Consider the following 20449-nt stretch of genomic DNA (forward strand, 5'->3'; position numbering starts at 1 on the left):
GCCTCTTACTAGCAGAGAGGAATTTCAGTACAACTAACAACTGGTTATGGCTCCCCAGCCCAAGCTGGAAAACCTGCAAGTTTGTAGGACTCTGTAAGAAACCCCTTGCGCGACCCTAGGGACTCCTGGGTTTGCTTTGTCAGACTATCCACCCAAGGCACCTCTGGAGCCTCGTTATAATCTTATCAAAAGAGAAGGGGAAATGCACAGGGGTAAAGGGTCTCTTTTTTGTTTTTTTGTTTTTCGAGACAGGGTTTCTCTGCGTAGCTTTGCGCCTTTCCTGGAGCTCACTTGGTAGCCCAGGCTGGCCTCGAACTCACAGAGATCCGCCTGGCTCTGCCTCCCGAGTGCTGGGATTAAAGGCGTGCGCCACCACCGCCCGGCTGGAGGGTCTCTTTTTTGTTTTCTTCTTTAAGACAGGGTTTCTGTGTTGCCCTGGCTATCTTGGAACTCACTCTGTAGACCAGGCTGGCCTTGAACTCAGAGATCCACCTGCCCCTGCCTCCGACACCACTACCTGGCTGGAGTGGGGGATTTCTTAGCCTTGTAACTTGAGAGCCACCAAAATGGTACCTATGGCTAATACTAAGACACCCAATGAAAACTCTTCCTTGAGGAAGACACGCCCACATTTGGGTATGTCTTAACTTCCTTTCCTTTAGCATCTTTCTTTCTCCTAACCCTCATGCCTAAAGTCTATATTAGCTTATCTTTACCAAAAAGCCCCAACTCTGCTTCATGCTGGGTAATCTTGAAATTCTTTTCTGCATTGAAGACAGAAATTCTGGTTTGAGGCCTCCACGTGGTGCAAAGACACACATGCAGGCAAAAAAACCCATACACATTAAAATAAAAATCGCAATCCTGCATTGGCCTGAGTTGATGTCCCTGAAAGATTGGGGGAACTCGTTGGGCTGCTGAGGGTGATAGTGTGGAACTGTCTCTCTGTCCCCAAACCACTGACAAGGACTTTAGGACTATAAAAGTGAACAAAATAGCTAGAATTCCGATATTCATGGGGTTTACATTCACATGGGGGAGATAAACAAATGAGTAAATAAGACAGAAAATGAAAATATATGTAACAGTAGAGAAATCGTGGGGAAGGGGAGATGTATGTTACAGACTCTTAGAAACTGCTCTTGCTAAAAAGCCTTAACTCCTTATGTGGGCCCGAAGGTAACCAAAAGCAGAAAAGCCTGGCCCCTCTGTCTTCATCTCGCAGCTGTCCCATTTACTTTGGGTTACCTGCTCACCTCTGCGCTGAGGTCTATTACTCGAGGAACAGCTGTCTAAAACCTCTGGTGTCTAACTTCATTTTCCTTCAAGTCCGAATGTCAAACACAGAGGAGTAACCAAGACATTGTACTGTCACTGTTTACAGTGTCCCTCCAGAAACCTTTCTCTCCAAGAGGCACCTAAAAGTAGAACCAGCACCGAGACAATGATCAACAAGACCACACTTGACCAGGTCTCTTGCCCCGAACCTCAATTCTTCCTCTAAATCTAAAGTTGTAAGTTCCCCAAAGACAGATTTGGGGTCAATAGACCCTTTATAGGTTCCTCTTTCCAATGTGCACATTGATAAAATCTCTGCTTTTCTCCAGCATTTGTCCTTTTTAGTGGGCATTAGCTTAGCATGCTTAGCAAGGGCCCTACCATGAAGCTGTGACTTCAGAACAGAGTTACTTCTAGTGTTTTCTTTAACACAGTAGGATAACTGTGGTTGACAACATATTTCAAGTAGATTTATAGAAAGAATTTTGAGTGTTCTCAATGCCAGGAAATGATAAATATCTAAAATGATAGATAAGCAAATTAATTTGATTTGATCATCACGCAAAGCATACATCTATTGAAATCCCACACTGTAAATGTGTACAATATATATGGTGATATTTTATTTGTACTGAAATGTGATTTTATTTGTATATTAATAAATAAAGTTGCCTGGGGGTCAGAGCTAATAGCAAGCCATAACAGAAGCTGGACAGTGGTGGTGCACGACTTTAATCCCAGCACTTGGGAGGCAGAGCTAGGCAAATCTCTGTGTTCAAGGATACAGCCAGCATGGAGACACACGCCTTTAATCTCAATACCAACCATAGAAGACCTGGAGGTCTGTATAGATGGGCAGTGACGAGGAGGTCATGTGGTTGGGTTTATAACCAATGAGAAGGCAGAATAGAAAGTCAATAAAAAGACAGACACACAGGATGTAGGTCTCTTGGCTGAAGAGGACAGCAGCAGCAGAGAAGGGTAAGGTTTTTAGCTCTTAGCTCTGACCTCTTGGGCTTTCATCTCTGCATTGGCTTTGTGTTTCTTATTTAACAAGACAGTTACATCTACAAATATACATTAATTTAAAATGCATTTGTTATGTAAAATATTGATACACATTCAGAATCATTAAAGAAAAAATTGGACTTTTAATGATGCTCGTTAAAGATGGCAAGGCGTACTTTATTCAAAAGGAGCCATGGCAACTGGTATAGGAAGTATTCCAACCAGGTCTTTGGTAGGAGAGAGACTGGACCTAACTCTTTTTCAGCATGGTGGGGTGGGGGTAAGGGAGTGCTGACAGCAGTAGTTGGGTGGGGACTGTGGGTGGAAAATTGCTGGTCAGTGACATTGAAGATAAGGGTTTCAGGCTGAACTGTTCACAAGATTATTCCCAAAATAAGCCAGGGCACCAAGGGCAGAGGGCGTAGATTTTGCAATGTAGTCAAGGTTGGTCTCATACCTGTAGCAATTCTCCTGCCTCAGCTTCCCAAGTGCTGGGATTGCAGGCATGAGCTATTATGCCTGGCTTTATCGGGATTCTTGCTCAAATCAGATTCAATGAGGACAGAGAAAGAACACCACAGCTGAACCTGGTCAAGGAGGGAATTGAAGGAAGAAGCTTCACCAAGGAAAGTCAAAGCTTAGTGTTGCTGGAGGGCTTCTCTCCAGCTTCCACCAAGCCCCACAGTCCCACAATCCACATATAAAATAATCACTCAGACGCTTATAATATTTATAAACTGTATGGCTGTGGCAGGCTTCTTGCTAACTGTTCTTTTATTTTAAATTAACCCATTTTTATAAATCTATACCTTGCCACGTGGCTGGTGGCTTACCGGCGTCTTTACATGCTGCTTGTCCTGGCGGTGGCTGCAGTGTCTCTCCTCCTTCTTCCTGTTTCCCCAATTCTCCTCTCTCTTTGTCCCACCTATACTTCCTGCCTGGTCACTGGCCATCAGTGTTTTATTTATATAGAGTGATATCCAAAGCAGCCCAGTCACTAGTTTCCTGAGTCACTGAAGGGAGAGGCGATCTCCATTAAACAGCCATGCTGTTCCGTAAGGACTCGCTTAGTTAGTTGTTAGGTAAAAGTGAGTGTTTTCTTGATTGTAGAAGCAGCCAGGCATTTGATGAGGGGGATTTCTATGAAAATAAAAAGGGGAAGTTTAACAGTTACAACAAAGTCTCTGGATCCAGAAGACAGTCAGGATTTCTAGAATGAGCACTAAGAGTCTTTAATTAGTGAGATGCGGATGGCAGCTGCACTCTGCTGATTTTCCTGGTTTGCACTGTGAATGTCTCTGGTTATGGCATTGGGTATTTAGGTGAGCTTTCTGAACAACCCATATCACAGTGCTGTGAGGTGGTGCATGCTTGACCTATTACGGTGAGTTTTTAAAAGATTATATCAAGTCTTAGCATCAGTTTTCAAGAAGATTTATTTTCCAGTGATAGAAAGTCAGGAGGACAAGAGCAAAACTGGAGACAGTTTGAAGGTCTTCCTGGCTAGATGTTGGGGGAAGCTGACAGGACTCAGGTATCAGCTACCTACATGCAGGTAACAAAAGCTTGGGGACAATGAACGTGCTATAATGGTTATGCTTTAGTTTTCTACTAAAACACAAGCTTTCTCTCTACAGTCACCCTCATTTCTACTGAAGATAACCAGAGTAAGGCCAAATGTGGCCTGATTGTTTACAGAAGTGCATCAAGAATAGCAACCCACACATGGGTTCATTTTAAGTATTCTTTGCTGGAACTCTTCATATGAAGGGTGTGTGTATGCGCTCGCGTGCGTGCGTGCGTGCGTGCGTGCATGCGTGCGTGCGTGCGTGCGTGCGTGTGTGTGTGTGTGTGTGTGTGTGTGTGAATTCAGGGCATTGTCGGGCAAGACAAAGTCTCTTTTAACTGAGCAATCTCCCACATCACAGAAGGTACTTTTAAAGCCCCCTTGATCTGAAGGATAGAAAGGCCAACCTCCATGTTAGACTTTGATTTGGTTTATTCTTCTACTTTGGGAATTTCCCAAACATTCGTATGTAAGGCTGGGAACTTTTTTTTTTTTTTTTTTTCTCAAGACAGGGTTTCTCTGTATAACAGCCCTGGTTCCTGGCTGTCTTGGAACTCACTCTGTAGACCAGACTGGTCTCTAACTCACAGAGATCCACCTGCCTCTGCCTCCCAAGTACTGGGATTAAAGGAGTGTGCCACCACCGCCCAGCAGCTGGGAACATTTTAAAGCAAAGTATCAGGCTATTTTTGTCTGATATTATGCAAGCTTTGTACCTTCAATCTCCAGGGAAACGTTGCCATCTTAACAGAGATGAGACAAAAGTCTACATTTGTATCAATGTGTTTTTATATTACAGCTTACTTAAAAACATAATAATAAAAGTATTCAAGTTTAGACAAGTTGACTTATCTTTTTTCTCCCTACAGCTTCCTACGTCATTTTAGGTTTTGTTTGTTTGTTTTTTAGTTTGTGCCTTTCAGCCTCCTTTTCATTATGAAAACAGCCTGTAGAGTGAACCACCACACCCAGCTTAGGAAGTTATTTTAAGTATTTATAATACATACATAATACAAAACCATCAGAGTTGAGCAATTTATTTATTTATGTTGTTTTTGTCTAATAATTCATTTGTTTGTAATGATTGCAGTTGGTTTACTAATAAAAATCTCATGAGATATTAGTCACTTAAATGTCATATTTTTCTTATAAACTTTGTGACAGAGATCACATGAGCTTACTTGGTAAACCTACGCGCAGTCAAAGTCATATGTCTGGATTATTGTAATGCTGACAGCTGAGAGGTCATCCTTTTTCCCCCGGTTTACTGTTTGTTTGTTTGTTTGTTGTTTGGTTTTGGAGATATGATCCTGCTGGTAGTTCAGTTTGGCTTGGAATTCACTATGTGCTCCAGGCTACACTTGAACTTGTGATTCTCTCATTTTAGCCTCCTGAGAGCTGGGACCAGGAATGCACTACCACACCCAACCTCAAAATCTCTTCCCTAATCCAACAGTGTTTTTATTTAACGAAGATACTCAAAATCTTAAGTGTCTGGATCAGTTCTTGTTTCCTGTGAATTTTAGGAATACTCAATTACATAAGAGCTTATTTGTCTTAAGCTAATTAAGTAGATCTCTTTTATAAGTTATGTTTGGAGATAGGAGGATATCGTACAATGACACATCTGGCGGATACAAGCGTATTGACAGATGCAAACGGAAGTCCTAAAGCGCTTACTCAAAAACTTCAGCCTTTAGGCAGGAGTAATTGTACCAAACTCACTACGAGATCTACAGGTAGATCAAAGCCATGCTCCTGATTGGTGGGGTAAGTTATCTACGCCACAGAAGACAGTTTTTCTTACCAGGATCTGTGGGGAGAACTTTAAAGATTTAAAAACGTTTGCTCTGTGTGGGAAGGCTCTCTTTTTGACCCCTTCTGCTCTTCCTGAACTCTCTCTCAGTTCTTGAGGCTGTCTCTCGGGTCCTAGAGATGGCGAAGTAGAAGATTCATGTCTGGAAACACAGAAGTAAGTTGTTTTTCTTTTGCTCTGGTGTGTGTGTGTGTGTGTGTGTGTGTGTGTGTGTGTGTGTGGTTTCGTTGGTTTTATGCTCCTTGTTGGTTTGTCTTGAGGTATTGAAGACTAAGCTGAGGGCTTCATTCATGCCCAGCCAGCACTCGACAGCTGAGATAATTCCTAGAACCCTGTTTGCTTTCTAAACTTGTGTTTTATTTTGTTCGCTTGCTTTGTAAATTTATTTTTCAGTTTTGGAGTTTTGTTTTTAGGAAGCAGTTTTAAGTCATACTTGTCTTTTAGAGGTGAGTTCAATGGAGGCTTTGGATTTAGGTGAGTGGCTGGAGTGAAGCAGTGGCTGTTTTGAGTGTCTCCAAAGCATTGTTGAACAGATAAAAGAGTCATTCCATTTGTAATTAGTCTCCTGGGGATTCCTGTGTCTTTCAAAGCAGTGAGTTCTGGACTGGGAAAGGGAGAAGTCTGGCAGTGCACAGAACTGAACATGAAGGGATCCAAGAAGGTCATTCAGCCAACCGAGAAGTTCCCGTGGGAGCTGAAGGATAATGGAGAGAACAGAAAGACCTCCCACGGAGCCAGTAAGGACTTCCAGCCCAGGGCGGCAGGGAGTAATTCCCACTCAGGAAGACCGCCCAACCTGCAGGTGCCTCTCACAGGAAGCTTGGTACCCCACCGCTGCTTCAGAAAATGTGCTCAGAATCTTAAGACTCATAATCTGATGATGTGCCAGAGCTCGGCTCCTCGTTAAATTCTTGATGGCCACTCTTCTTACCACTGTGACAAATACCTAACAGAATCAACTTAAGGAAAGAAGAATGTGTTTTGATTCACAGTCGGAGGGTACAGTCTAGGGCGGCAGGGATTTGGTGACAGGGGTGTGTCAGCTGGTCATATTATGTCAACAGTCAAGCAGAGACAAAGGACTCCTGGAACTTAGCTGGCTCTCCCCCAGCCCCTCGCCCCTGTCTCCAGGATGACACTGCCCAATTTGAGGAAGGTCTTCCTGTGTCAGTTAATCCTCTCTGGAAATGCCTTGACAGACATGTCCAGGGGGTTGCCTCCCAAGTGATCCTAAGTTCAGTCAAGTAAATGAACCATTACACCAATCAATCCATCAGGAACAAGACAAAGGCTTCAAACTCTCACAGCTGAGGTCCTGGGATCGAATGATAAATCAGATCTTGTCTAAGCCATAGCAACATAATCGTTAAAAATTATCTATGCCACTTGTTAAAGACGGTAAGCCACAGAGGATCTGATCGAAATACATTGTATACATGTATGAAATTACCAAAGAATTTTTTCAAAGATGGAAAGCAGCAGTCGAAACTGATACATCTACACACAACTTCTCCACCCAAGGGCTAGGGATGGCTGTAGAAGAGGGGGTGGGAAGATTGTAAGAGCCAGAACAGTTTTCAGTGAGATTGTGTCTCCTAGAAATGTCAGAAACTGCACCTATGAAGTCTCACCAACACGACTGCCTGGACAAGAACAACAGCAATAGACATGCTAACCCTAGACAAAGAACTTCAAGCAACAAAGGGATGCTAAGAACAGAAGAAATAGTTTTCCCCAGGAAGAGCACACCAATCAGCTATTCAATACCAAATGGTCAGCTTTGAAAACATATACATAAAAGTAACATGATATGAACTGAGTAGGTTGTAGTTACATAATTAGGAATATATATATACATATATATTTATATATACATGTAACAGTTAAAAAGAGGCTATGAATTTGACTTTTTTTTTTTTTGGTTTTTCGAGACAGGGTTTCTCTGTGTAGCTTTGAGCCTTTCCTGGGACTCACTTGGTAGCCCAGGCTGGCCTCGAACTCACAGAGATCCGCCTGCCTTTGCCTCCTGAGTGCTGCGATTAAAGGCGTGCACCACCACCGCCCGGCAAGGTTATGAATTTGAAAGAGAGGAATGCATGAGAGGGTTTGGAGGAAAGAAAGGGAAGAGGGAAACAATAAAGTATAATTTCAAAGTTTTTAAAAATTATTTTTTTAAGATTTATTTATTTATTATGGATACAGTGTTCTGCCTACGTGCATGCTTACGGGCCAGAAGAGGGCACCAGACTTCATTATAGATGGCTGTGAGCCACCATGTGGTTGCTGGGAATTGAACTCAGGACCTCTGGAAGAGCAACCAGTGCTCTTAACCTCTGAGTCATCTTTCCAGCCCTTAAAAATTATTTTTAAAATTCAAGAAAATGGCAAGAGATTTTATTCAAGGTGGGGTCATGGCAATAGTACATGTAGAAGTCACTGTGATTGTGTTTTGCCATGGAGGGAGAGGGAGAGTGGACTTAACTCTGAGTCCAAAAAAAGAGAAGTGGGGAATCTCTGATGAAGGCTCAGTGTGGCGATCAGTGGGAACATCAAGGATGGGGATTTCTGAATGATGTGATTGATAAGATTATTCAGTGTTTGCAGTTTATGACAGGTAGCAGCCAGGGTGCTAATAGATTGAGGCTGACAAGATACCTATAAATAGCATGTTGCAGTCTGTCCTGGTTAGTTTTTTGTCAGCTTGACAAAATAATAGCAAGAGCTAGCTGTCTGGGAAGATGAGTCCCGACTGAGGAAACGTCTCCATTAGATTGGCTTATAGGCACGTCTGTGAGCCATTTTCTTTATTAAGGATTGGTGTGGGAGGGGCCAGCCCACTGCTGGCAGTGCCATCTTTGGGCAGGTGGTCCAGGGTGTGTAAGGAAGCAGGCTTAGACATGGGGAGCAAGCCCGTAGCAGTGGTCTCCGCGGCAGTTTCCGCCCCGACTTCCTTTGATGATGGACCGCGATGTGGAAGTGAAAGCCAAATAAACCCTGTCCTCTTCAAGTTGCCTTTGGTCCTGGTGTTTTTATCACAGCAATAGAAAGCTAGGACACAGTCGAATGCACTTTCTCTCAATGGCCCACAGTTAGGATACGATAATGTCTCCATGGGTTGTTTTTTCCTGAGACCTCTGTGAATCACAAAGTTGTTCTTTATTTTTTCCCAAGATTACAGTTTCAGAAAATCCTAAAACCTTCTGAATAAAGCATTTTTAAAACATGTTCCTTTTTAAAATAAAACATTTGTTTGTTAGTTTATTGTAGCCCAGCTAACCTCAAACTCACAGAAATCCTTCTGCTTCATTATCCCGATGCTGGAGGGGGAGGATCACAGGTGTGAGCTACCATACCTGACTTCATTTTTTTCAGGTGCATAGAAATCAGGATTTTCTTAATGTTGTTAAGGATTATTTGACTCATATTTTTGTTATAGCAATAACATATTCCCAATACAACTGCTGAAAATTTTTATTTTCTTTAGCTTTTTTCTTTTTTTTTTTTTTTTTTTTTTTTTTTTGGTTTTTCGAGACAGGGTTTCTCTGTGTAGCTTTGCGCCTCTCCTGGAACTCACTTGGTAGCCCAGGCTGGCCTCGAACTCACAGAGATCCACCTGGCTCTGCCTCCCAAGTGCTGGGATTAAAGGCGTGCGCCACCACCGCCCGGCTTCTTTAGCTTTTTTCTAGACATGAAGCAGTAAACTTTAACAGCATTGACTCATTTTCAATCACTAATATTTTTATTTAAAAATAAAAAAATTGCCGGGCAGTGGTGGCGCACAACTTTAATCCCAGCACTCAGGAGGCAGAGGCAGGCAGATCTCTGTAAGTTCAAGGCCAGCCTGGGCTACAGAGTGAGTTCCAGGACAGGCACAAAGCTACACAGAGAAACCCTGTCTGGAAAAACCAAATTAATTAATTAATTAATTAAATTAAAAAAATAAAAAAATCATAGTATAATTTATTTCCAACAACAGTACTTCAATTATCTATAACTATAAAATGTATCATTACTGATAAATAAAATCACATAGGCCCATAAGTATATGCCATTCTTAGCAAAAACAAACTGTTTTTTGTGAAAACCAGAGGCACACTATATTTTCACTGATGGGCTGAATTTCTTTCAATATTCTCTTTTTGGTTTTTTGTGGGTTTTTTTTGTTTTTGTTTTTGTTTTGTTTCTTATTGAGCCACCGCCGCCGCCGGGCTCAATATTCTCTTTAACAACCATAGTGCTTTGTCTCTTGAGGCATTTAGCAGTGATTTCTGTACTACGGTTATCTACATAGATTTTTTTGGAGACAGGTTCTCACATAGTTCTAGTTGTTCTCAACTACAGCTGAGGTTATGCTTGAACCCCGGATCCCCAACTCCCCCTTCCTCTATCTTCGAATTACTAGGATCACATGTCCAGGCCACAGTGCCCAGCAAGGCATTCCTTATTTTTAGAATTCTTTTTTTTTTTTTCTTCTGGAGCTGAGGACTGAACCCAGGACCTTGCACTTGCTGGGCAAATGCTCTATCACTGAGCTAAATCCCCAAACCCATTTTTAGAATTCTATTATCAGCAGCATACATTGAAAGACTGCAATAAACCGGGTATGTTGGCACTCAGGAGGTCAAAACAGGAGAGCTAAAGTTCACTCACAGTTACCTAGTGAGCCTTGAGCTACAGAAAACTATATAAAAAAGAAAAGAAAAAAAGAAAGGGGATGAAGATATGTCTCAAGCATAAAGTACCCGCTGTGTGAGTGTGAGGACCTGAATTTGTATCCCCAGCACCTGCTTTCAAAAAAGAAAATGAAGGAGCTGGAGAGATGGTTCAGTGGTTAAGAGCACTGACTGTTCTTCCAGGGGACCTGGGTTCAATTCCCAGCACCCACATGGCAGCTCACAAATGTCTGTAACTGCAGTTCCAGAGGACCCAACACCCTCACACAGACATACATGCAGTCAAAACACCATATAAAATTAAAAAAAAAAAGTTCAGAGATGCCAGTGTGGACCTGTAACCCCAGAACTGGGGCACAGAGCAACAAGTGGGTCCCCGAAGCTCATTGGCCAGCCCGCCTCGCAAAATCGATGAGCTTTGCTTCAGGGAGAGACTCTGTCTCAAAAAGTAGAAGTGGGTAGTAATAGAGGAAGCCATGACATTGATTTCTGGCCTCCACTTGCGTGAGTAACACATGTGCATGCATACTTGCACACACATGTGCACACACACATTAACACAACACAACACAGAGACACACATAACAATAAAAGTGTATAGAGGAAATAATTTAAAAAAAAAAAACTCAAGTCTTTATCTATGTATCAAACTATCCAACAATTTTCTGAAAGTCTCACAGGCAAAACCTTTCTGTATGCATTATTATTCTAAAACGAGTGTGCATGGACATTGTTGTTCATCATCTGAATCATATTGTACATCTGCCCTGTAGCAGCTCCTGTCTTAATATTTCTACTGCACCTGAATGCTGCCTTTCCTGGCTCTATTCACACTGCATAAACATCTCCTAGTGTCTGTGCTCTAAATACGACTGGTAATCTTAACTGCAGAGTCCTTGCTTCTACTAACAGCCACTGACTGAAAATTTTGACTCTGTGAAATAAAAAACATGAATTTCAAAATCCCGAAAAATATGAACAAACAAGACCCAAAACACTTAACGGACTACTCAAATTGGACTAAAGGAGAGAAAGGAAGGGCTTGATCAAGCAGAGGACTTAGAGGAGCCTGACTGTGTCAGTCAGGGTTCGTTAAAGGACAAACAGATAGAATGACTATATTGATGTATATTAAAACATCTATTAGAGTGGCCTACAGGCTGTGGTTCAAGTAGACCAACAATGGCTGTCTCCTGATGGAAAGGCCAAGGATCCGGCAGTTGTTCAGTCCATGAGACCGAATGTCTCAGTCTGGTGCTGGAGTCCCAGGGAACTAGAGACTAGAGTCCTAGAGAGCAGCCAGTCTTTAGTCTGTGTTGGAATCCCAAATAAGTAGGTGCTAACATCAGCAAAGGAATGCCTCGGGAAGAGGATAGATGCGCTTGCCACCAAGAGTGGGGGCTAGCAGGGAAAACACAGGTGTGGGCTGCCACCAGAAGGCCCAGATCTAGGATGGGTCTCCTTACCTCAAATGATCCAATCAAAAGCCAGCCACGGTGGCACACACCTTCAATCCCAGCACTCAGGAGGCAGAGGCAGGGGGAAATCTGAATCTGAGGACAGTCTGGTCTACATAGCAAGCTTCAGGTCAGCTAAGACTATAAAGAGAGAACCTGCCGGGCGGTGGTGGCGCACGCCTTTAATCCCAGCACTCGGGAGGCAGAGGCAGGTGGATCTTTGTGAGTTCGAGGCCAGCCTGGGCTACCAAGTGAGATCCAGGAAAGGCACAAAGCTACACAGAGAAACCCTGTCTCGAAAAAACAAAAAAACAAACAACAACAAAAAAATCCCTCACAGATATACCCAGCTGCTTGGGTTTTAGTTGATTCCAGATGTAGTCAAGTTATCAACCAAGATTAGCCATCACATGGAACAAAGTTTTGGTCAAAAGAGAGATTTTTGTCAGAAGAAATAAGAAGTGTAAGAGATCAGAAAATGGCAGTGTGTGTGGTTACAGGTCAGGGTAGGCTGCCCAGAGAAGGCAGGCCTGAGCATGAGATTTTTGCAGGCATGCTGCAAGATTATAGGAGAACTTTGCCAAGATCCAGGAAGAGAACATGGGCAGAGGGACCAGCTGAGTGCAGTAGCCCCGAGGCTCATGAGGCTCAGAGGATATAGAGACTGTAACATGCATGGCCCTGAAAGATAGGCCTTTCATTTTAATCTAAGTGTTAACTAAGCAAGCATCATGGTCTGATATTTACAACTCAATCTGGCTGCTTTGGGAAGAAAGCATGAGAGGCCGTGCACAAGTGGGTGAGGGTAGGCAACTGTAGGTAGGGGGATGGCACTCATACCAGGGTGGAAGATTGGCTTGGCACGCTATTCCTATCCTGTCTAGGCAACACGATGGTTAGCTTTAATCGTCAACTGGACACAATCTGGACTCACCCTGGGAAGAGAGTCTCAATTACGAGTTGTCTAGATCAAAACTGGCCTGTGGGTAAGTCTGTGGGGGACTGACCTGACTTAAAAACAGGTGACACCGTGACACCCTTCCCTGGGTCTGAGTCATGAGCTGTGCAAGAGCTGAAAGGGAGCTGGGCAGTAGGCACGCGTGCATTCCTTCTTTCTCTTTAACAAACAAGGAGGGCAGAAGAGAGGGAACAGGTCCCGGGGGAGGGCTAGGCTTCTGTTTTGGAAGTGTCCTGCCGCCACCGAGGCGGCCATTGCGTGTCTAGAGGAACTGGCTGATACTTATCGGTCACTGTCACCTCTTGCTATTCAGTGAACTCCTCACAGGCCTCTCATCCATCTTTGTCTCTCCAGGGCTGCCTCTTCACTGCTCCACACCACAGGCTGAAGCCTCTTCAAGTTCCTGTGATGGAACTCTTGTGTGATTTCCCACAGGGTCTCTCACATAGTAGGAGCTTTTAAAGTCTCTGCTGTAAATTAATGAATCCATCCCAAGCTGCCACTTGCCACTTCCTCCTTCCTGCCCTCCGTCCTCTACTTTGTCGTGCTCCTTCATACCAAGTAATACATCTCTAAATAACATTTCACCCATCAGGGGTCAGGCCAAACAGGTGAGACCTGAAGGACATGTGTCAGTATCTAGAGCCACCCCCCCAACGCAGCAGCAGCAGCAGCAGCAGCAGCAAATCACACAGGATCCAACACACAGACAACATCATTTTAGTGCCCATAGCTTGGTCAATTTCTTTTTTGTTATTTTGTCTTTTTTTTTTTTTTCCAGAGCTGAGGACCGAACCCAGGGCCTTGTGCTTGCTAGGCAAGCACTCTATCTGAGCTAAATCCCTAACCCCCCAAATAATGTTTTTTTGTTTGTTTGTTTGTTTGTTGTATGAGTGCTCTATTTGCATGTATGGCTGCACATCAGAAGAGGGCATCAGATCCCATTATAGATGGCTGTGAGCCACCATGTTGTTGCTGGGAATTGAACTCATGGCCCTCTGGAAGAGCTACCAGTGCTCTTAACCACTGAGCCATCTCTCTAGCTCCTGGTCAATTTCTAAGACTGAATCAATGGGGGAAAACATCTTAAACCTTGAAAACACACATAACTGTTTCAATTAACAGTCAGAATAGCAGATTGTGAATCCACTACACTATAGTACTATCATATACTAGATTTGGCTCAATAACTCACTTCCTAGTAATATTATGGATCCTAAGGAAACATCAGAGATTTTCATAAAGATGAAAATGTTCCAGGCAGGGTATTCTTGAAGGTATACATTAAGGCCATACCTAATACGAGAAACAGGGAGAAAGTAGCCACGTGGAGCATATGCAAGCTAGAATATGAAGAAGCTTCTAGCATTTGTATTTAATATTAACATGAATGCTTGTTTGTTTCAAACAGGTTCTTACTCTATAGGCCAGGCTGTACCAGAACTCACTATGTAGGCCAGCCTGGCCTTGAACTTGTGGTAATCCTCCTGTCTCGTCCTCCTAAGTGCTAGGATTGTAGGTATGCACGGCCACACTCAGCTCTAGGATGGCATTTTAGTAACAAGTTTTTTGTTTGTTTTGCTGTGGGATACCCAGCAAGAAAGAACTATGGGACAAAAACTGCGTGTTTCCTTTCTAAGTTAGTGGTGTTTTGTTTTTAGCATCAGAAAATAGGCTAATACAAACCAGTGAGGGCCTGCAGTCATGAAGGAGTTACAGTACGATCTGCAGAGTTCATGTCACTGATTTGTAAGGAAACTCCCAGGAAGGTACAACCTAGAGGAGAACAGAAGCTGCAGAGTGTCTTCAAGTATTTCTCTTTTTGCCTGGTCTGAACACACCTACCCTCAGAAGCTACAGGTCAAATCAGACAGACCCTTGAAGATATTCTGAAAATGGCAGACACCCGTTTTTAAATGGAAGAGTGATTGTTGTTATGAAGAAAGGATGCCCAAGACAAGAAGCCTTACCAGCACCACAAGGAGTCCTGGTTTGAGCCTAGAGGAAGTACAAGTTCATAATGGAACCTTCACAGCATCGTGGAAGCTGCCCAAACCTGGTGATCGTCCCACTTGAGGTTTGTAGAAGGACACCGGCCTGGGTTATGAATGTATGGGGTGCCAGGTGCTGGACAACATGCTACAAAGCCACTGCTGCCTAAGTACATGCCAGAAGACAGAGTAGGCTTGTTTCTGGCAATTTCCACACTATGTCCTGGCTAAGATGTTCCTGCTCACTGAAATACACAATACAGTCATGAGCCATGGAGTGTCTATGGATCTGGTCCTGTACTCTCTCATGGTGGTGCATGCAATTCTTTCTGTGGTGATATTTTATTTGTATGATAATAAATAAAGTTTGCCTGGAGATCAGAGGAAATAGCAAGTCATTAACACAAAAGTCAGGCAGTGGTAGCACACACCCTTGATCTGATCACTTGGCAGGCAGGGGCTCTGTGTATTCAAGGTCATAGTAGGGAACAGAGCCAAGCATGGTGACCCTCGCCTTTAATCCCAGTACCAACCATAGAGACCTGGAGGTCTGTACAGACAGGCAGTGACAAGGAAGTGAGGTAGCTGGGCTAAGAGCCAATGAGAGGGCAGAAAAGCAAGGCAATGAAGGCGCAGGTTAGACAGGAAGTAGCTCGCATTTTGGAAGCTACAGAGCTAGTGAGGTAAGGTGGTTGGTGGCTCTCACTATTTCCCTGATCTCTAAGACTTTCACCCCTATATTTGGCTCCGTATTCTTTATTTAATAAGACTGCTTAGAAATTCGTCTACATCTTTCCATTAGTAGTTATGAGTAATAAGAGTAATAATATTTTAATGAGATAAACTTGCTATGTAACTGAGAGATGGCCTTGAACTTAGACCTCCCTGCATCTACCTCTCAAGTTATGGGATTGCAGGGATGCACCACCAGGCCTGGTTTTATGCAGCACTGGAGTTGAACTAGTGCTTCTTGCATACTTAAGTAAACACTCCACCGACTCAGCTACTTCCCTAACCTAGGCCAGAGTGAGTTATAGCCTCCGGATTTTTTTTCATGCCCCATGAAGTTGTCAAGGGAACCTACATACACATCCACAATGGCTGATTTGGTCTCTCAGATGTCATGGGTATTTCAAATGTGGCTTATTCCTAAGTTCTAGCTCTCATTCAAACCTGCTTGTGGTGGTTTGAATAGGAATGACCCCTATAGACTCAAGTATTTGAATGCTTGGCCCCTAGGGAGTGGCACTACTAGGTATGGCCTTATTGGAGGACGTGTGTCCCCGTAGGGGTGGGCTTTGAGGTCTCATATGCTCAAGCTATGCCCAGTGTGGAACACAGTCTCCCGTGCTGCCTGTGGATTAAGTTGTAGAATCTCACAGCTCCTTTTCCAGCACGTCTGCCTGCACGCTGCCTTGATTCTCACCACGAGTGTAACGGACTAAACCTCTGAATCTGTAAGGCAGCCCCAATTAAATGCTTTCCTTGATCCGAGTTGCTGTGGTCACGGTGTCTCTTCACAGCAATAGAAACCTTAACTAAAGACACTACTCTTCCTTATTTCAGCAGCTAATGTTGCCAAACACCTATTTTTCCTAAACCCAAACTTAGCTGCCTCTTTAACTCTCTGTTCTTCGCCCTTCGTATCTAATCTGCCAGTCACTCTGGCACTGAGTTCAGATGGTCTGTGGGCCTTTCAGGGATTCTGCTTACGCCTGTCAGCTCATCTCTCATGCTCCTTGAACCTCCATGGCCATTTTCTCCCAGGCCACGCTTACTGAAGTTGCCCACACTGCTGCCTTTTAGGGACTGGCTGCTCAGGGAGGGTTGGCTTGCCATTTTCTAGATAATAACAGTAACCATGGCGAATATTGACGTAGGCTGTCAGCGTGGCAGACACGCTGCCAAGGACCTAAACTCACTCAGTCCTCACAACGAAGTGATGAGCTGGGCCCTGGCCTGTCTCCCTTTGCAGACAGAAGGAACTAAGACATGAAGTACTTGCTTCCTGTCACACCACTGTCTCCGTCAGGTTTCCCAGAGAGCAGCAGGCTCAGGGGCAGACCTCTGTGTTTAGTAGGTGTGTTGGGATTGTCCTCAGCAGTCATGCCAACGGTGCAACGGTGGAGGGAAGATGGGCCAAACCATGGCGGTGCTGCAATGGAATGATCCTCAGATCTGCCCACACCACGAGTTAAGTGGGGGTCTTTATACTCCTGCATGGACTTGTCCTTGGTAGAAGTCCTCGGAGGAGGGGTTGGGTGGCTCCTTTACGAGAGCCAATAACTGAAGAAAGACTGCAAGTTAGTCACGGCAGCAGGAGAGCAGCCGCAGTGCTGGAGGGGAGCTTGGCCATGGGCCCACCAGCCAGCATACCCTGACTTTTTACTGACACCCTAACCTCTGGTGTCGGTAAGAGGTCAGTAAGCACAGGGCGGTGGTGGCGCACGCCTTTAATCCCAGCACTCAGGAGGCAGAGCCAGGCGGATCTCTGTGAGTTCGAGGCCAGCCTGGTCTACAGAGTGAGATCCAGGACAGGCACCAAAGTACACTGAGAAATCCTGTCTCAAAAAAAACAACAACCAAAAAAAAAAAGAAGAAGTCAATAACCCTAACATGCTAACATGTTAAAACAACAAACATTACCTCATAGTTTCTATTAGTCAAGAATCTGAGGATGTCTTGTTGGGATGCCTCTAACTCATAACTCAACCTTCTTGATGGAAAACATGCTGACACTTGTCCCACGTGTCACAACCATAAGGAAGGCGTTAAGGACAGTTGCAACAGGTGAGAAAGACTGTTGCCACTTCCAGAGAGAGAGAGTGCCGACTCAATTCTGAATCCAGTACCAATGGAAAACACAGCTGCCACCCCAAATAAGAGGGAGTTTATTCTCAGCCAAATAGGAGTTCTCACTGTCTGGAAACTCAGATTCAGCTTGTCTTGAAAATGCGCCCTGTGGTAAAATGGTTACATGAATATTTTTAAAATGATGTGGAGGAGTAGGTGTTAGTTATGCCGCGGCATTGCCCCTCGTGGCTGGTCGCCGCCCGCAGCGACCATGCCGTCGGAGCAGCGTGCTGATTAAAAGAATCATAGCCATGGTTACCTTTTTAAAGCTTTATGGGGGGGGTGGGGAGAGGGGAGAGAGAGAGAGAGAGAGAGAGAGAGAGAGAGAGAGAGAGAGAGAGAGAGAGAGAGAGAAACAGAGACACAAAAGGGGGGAGGGAGAGAGGGGAGCCGTTGGGAGGAAGGAGCGGAGAGGAGAGGGGACAGAGAGAGCCCACAGAGGGCTCACCCTCTTTTTAGGCTGGGAAGCCGGGGAAGGCTGATGACGTAATTAAGGATCAAATCCTTACAGTGGGGAAGGCATTGTGCATGTGATGCAGAGACTGCTAAGTCCAGAAGAGGGTGTTGGATCCCCGGAATCTGGAGTTCCAGGCAGTTGTGTGCAGCCTGACAGGGGTGCTGGGAATCAGACTCAGGTTGTCTCCAAGAGCAGTATGACCCCTTACCTTCTCTGGCTCTGGTTACATGAACTTTTTATAGTCACGGGACAAAATAAAAGCATAATTTAAACATATGTATATGCATACACAGATCACTTTCAAGTCTGGTTCTACATCTGAGAGAAAACATATAGTAAGAAAGCCATAAATTAAGGAATTGACTGAATATATGAGCAGAGACAGTAGGCAGACAGGTTATAGAAAATGGGGAAACCCCTGCCATAGGTCTCAGATGCTACCTGATGTTCTTAGCTTCTGGGTTAGTGCAAGTCGGTGGTCTTTTGAGGTAGTATATGTTACAGGTTTCACCTGATAGGTTCCTGTAGGTGCATTTTTCTGTCCTGCCTGCCAGCTCCCAAATAACCACATGGAGACTTTTTATCAACTATGAAAGCTCAGCCAATAGCTTAGGCTTGTTCCTAACTCGCTCTTATAACTTAACCTATATTTTTATTGATCTGCATTCTACCACATAGTGACTTTTACCACTATCTCATTTTCTGTGTCCAACTTGTTCCATGTCTGTCTGGCTTCTCTGACCTTCTTCCCAGAATTCTTTCTGCCTGGAAAATCCTGCCTAGCTATTGGCCGTTTTGCTTTTTATTAAACTAATCACAGTGACATGTCTTTCACACAGTGTAAAGAAATATTCTACAACAGGTTTTTTCACCTGAATGTGGAGTCACCTGAGGGTTAAAGGAGCTAAAGATAGTCTAAGACAAATTGGCTCAGGCTCTGTAACATTTTAACCATCTATAACAAAGTTGGAATCATTCAATCTCCCTCTAGGATTTTCCACATCATTTGGGCTTGCTGGAGGGACTGGGGGCAGGGGGCAGTCAGTTCCTGGGTACCTGCAGAAGCCCATTGTTTTTTTTCACACCCTACAGAGCTCCAAAGACCCCTTCCTGGGTTCTGACAAAAATCATGTAGAGTAGGCAAGAAGGAGGCCTTTAGGAAAAGGAAATAGTGTTAAAGCCTTAAGGAGGTGTAAAGCCTAAAACAGCTGAATTGTCTTAACACCATTAGTCACCATGATCTGGGTCCCATTTTTTTTTTCTTCTGTCCTTTGTATCTGGCTTAACATGTACGTGGATATGTGATAGGAGTTATTATACCTAAAGTTAAAATCATCAAGAATGTTCTATGGCCTAAGGAAGTAAAGGCAGCAGATGAAGGAAGCAGGCGTCCTAACCAACCAAAAAGTCTAGTATGGCAGGTGGCTTCCAGAACCTACCAAGCCTGGTGGTAGTATGTAGAGCATCTAGAATTTGAGTTCACCAAATCACTCTTATAAATTAGAGTTTGTGTGGTTGATAGGTAAAGTTAGGACCCGTACTATGGGGTATGTAGCTACTTTTACATGCTGTGACATGCAAGCTATAACACACTGACCAATAGGAATTTGTTGTATCTTAACATTTTCCATGTCAATAACAGCATAGATTAGATCCAATTAATAATAAACCCCTTCTGTTTGGAAGGGGTTTTGTTGCTGTTTGCTTGTTTTGTTTTTGTTTTGTAGGGTGTGGAAAGAGTTTATTGCTTTGGCTCTAGGAATTTGCATCTAAAATAGAGGCACTCTAGGAGGCTAAAGGGATGGCTCAGTGGTTAAGAGCAATTGATGCCCTTCCAGAGGACCTGGGTTCCATTCCCAGCCCCCACATGGTGGCTCACAACTGACTCCGGTTCCAGGGTATCCAAAACACCCTGCAGCCTTCAAGGGCACTACAGGCACAAGGTGCACAGATATGCATGCAGGCAAACATCTGTACACATAAGATAAAATAATAAATCTTTTATAAAGAAGATCTAAATGTGAAAGTGCTTAAGAACTATGCTATGAAGGAGAGACTTGGTAGAGCTGTTGGGGACTTTGGGATTTGGTTCTTGGGACACTTGATTGCTAAGGTGGTTGAAGATGTGCCGGCTTTTCTCAAGTCCACCTGGATATGTCCTTAGAAGAGGTTGGCACAAGTTAGAAGTGAGTTATACAAAACCTGAAGTTTTAGGTCACAAAGATTGTAAGGAGTGCCCAGTAGGGTCCTTTCTATTCTGGCTGACTGGCGTCTTGGATGTGGTGTCTTTTTAAACTGGCAACATCATCTGGCTTTAGTCCTTTCCTATAGAAGGTCACCTACTGGGAGCTCGCTGTGGAAAGACTCTGTAACCAATTTTGAATTGTAGCT

This window comes from Peromyscus leucopus, chromosome 6, assembly GCF_004664715.2.
Source record: "Peromyscus leucopus breed LL Stock chromosome 6, UCI_PerLeu_2.1, whole genome shotgun sequence".
Lineage (NCBI taxonomy): Eukaryota > Metazoa > Chordata > Mammalia > Rodentia > Cricetidae > Peromyscus > Peromyscus leucopus.